General features: G+C 42.6%; 1 pseudogene; it reads right to left on the bottom strand.

Moving 5' to 3' along the window:
- Positions 1-401: 401 nt before the first annotated feature.
- Positions 402-590, bottom strand: LOC142427304 (guanine nucleotide-binding protein G(I)/G(S)/G(O) subunit gamma-5 pseudogene; annotated as a pseudogene).
- Between the last annotated feature and the right edge of the window lie 1,397 nt (positions 591-1,987).

Here is a 1,987-nt window from a genome sequence, read left to right as displayed (position 1 = left end):
TGCAAGCATGGGGGCTTTGGCCTAAGTGCATGATTTGAGAGATACTGAATTGACCGTTTTAAGATTTAAATTCAAACAAATGGAGGAAAAAAGTTCCTACAGGAGCAAAGAAGTAGATTCGGGAAGCATCTGGTTTAACTTCTGGCTGACAGGCTAGCGTCGTGGTTGTAGGAAGCCTGGTGGAAAACACAAGGGATGGGTTTAACAGGGACCCCAACTACTTCACAGCTGGTCAGAGATTCTTAGGACTTCCCAGCATCTTTGGAGACTAACTCACTCACATTGTGAGCTAAAGTCTTTTGAGGGAGTGGAGGTAGAGAGTGAGGAGGGGCAAGCTTTTGTACAGGCTTTTGACTGGTTCATGAAACACGCTTTAGGAAATCTTTGACAGATTCATCTTACTACAAAAATGAACAGAATTTCTGGAGTCTGAGGGGATTTGGACTTGAAGACATTTCCGTCAGGAGGGGGCTATGTTGACCATTCTGTCTACGGAACTATTTCAAATCAGCAGTGGTCTGGGAAAACTTCAGCCGATACTGCTGGGCCACTTTCCTCATAGCGCCTTTAACCTTAGAGGAGCCAAACATGGGAAGTAAGAAAGTTAGGTGGGTGATCCTGTTAATTCAAGGCTCTTACCATGGAGGAATAGCAGAGCTGACAGGTCTGAGGTATTGGGTTACTTCTCCTGCTCCCTTCACCTTCAACTCAAGCATTTCTTTACACCGTTGTAAAGAAAGAACTAGCTGACCACCAAGCGATCATCCTTCTCAGTGCTGATAGATATGCAGAGAATATGGTCATGGCAAGTCATTACAAATACCAAGTAGTGACCAGCAAGTGATTTAGAAAATATACTTAGAGATTTCAGAAGGAATGCCAAGTCACCCTGTGTAGTGCTGTCAGAGAAGATGCATGGAGTTGGGGACATTGAAAGAAAGCCATGGCAGGTACTTGGGTTGTTTTAGATAGAGGGACTATAAAAGAGTAGAGACATAATGAATCAGTACCATCTATTGGTTTCCTACTATGTGCCAGGTACTTTACACTATGAGATTGTGAATTCAGACCATAATCTAATAACAAGAGAATCATTATACTCAGCTTAAAATGGAGGAAACAGGCCCATAAAATATTAAATAAATGCTCAGAAGCAAGTAAGTAGCAGACATGGTTTCTACACTCATTTGTCCAGCATCTGTCTGTATATATTCCCCGATTTCATGCCTTTGCTCTCTTACTGTAAAATACTGCATAAAGCCAGGGAAAATGCAAGCCTATTGGAGATAATTGGCATTGTGGGGAAGGCTCCTCTGCTACTTGTATTTCTTTATCATGGACATACAGGAGAATAAAATCAATAAGATCAGTGATGGAATTTGAGGTTCTATGGTGCATGGCCGTCAATGCCCAACCCAGGAATTTAATCTCCATCTAAGAGACTTGTGGTCATTGGACGGTTTTAAGGAAGGGAGTCTCCAGAGTATTGTGCCACTTTGGTTAGCACATCGATCTAGCAGAGCACAGACTGTGGCTGGGGAGGTGGAAACTCCTGTGGGAGATTGTTGTGATTATTCAGGCATAGTGGACCCTCAACTATCCTTGGAGAGAGGCGATAGATAAAAGAATAATCGTAATGCATACTCAAGATTACAGAGAAACCGCCAGGAGTCATCTTCTCAGGCCTATTTAGAGAACAGAACAAGGAGTGCTTCCAGAACTGACTTTGGGCCTTTATGGGAACAAATCATTGTGAATGTGTGACGATCAGTTTGGCTAGGCAGGACCTGATCTCTGCCTTGTGCTCAGGGGTATCTACCGTTACCCAACCACAACCTTTCGGCTTTTATTTAAACATATTTTTTTCTCTAGTTATATGTTGGTCGATTGGGGAGCTTTAATATCCTATAAAACCATGATTTGTAATCCAAGAGTCAGTAACTGCTCAGCAAGAGGAGGCTATAAAACTATGTGGCCTCAAGAAATC

Source organism: Tenrec ecaudatus, chromosome 15, assembly GCF_050624435.1.
Source record: "Tenrec ecaudatus isolate mTenEca1 chromosome 15, mTenEca1.hap1, whole genome shotgun sequence".
Classification (NCBI taxonomy): Eukaryota; Metazoa; Chordata; class Mammalia; order Afrosoricida; family Tenrecidae; genus Tenrec; species Tenrec ecaudatus.
The sequence above is the reverse complement of the archived record's forward strand: the minus strand, read 5'-3'. Positions and strand labels throughout refer to the sequence as shown.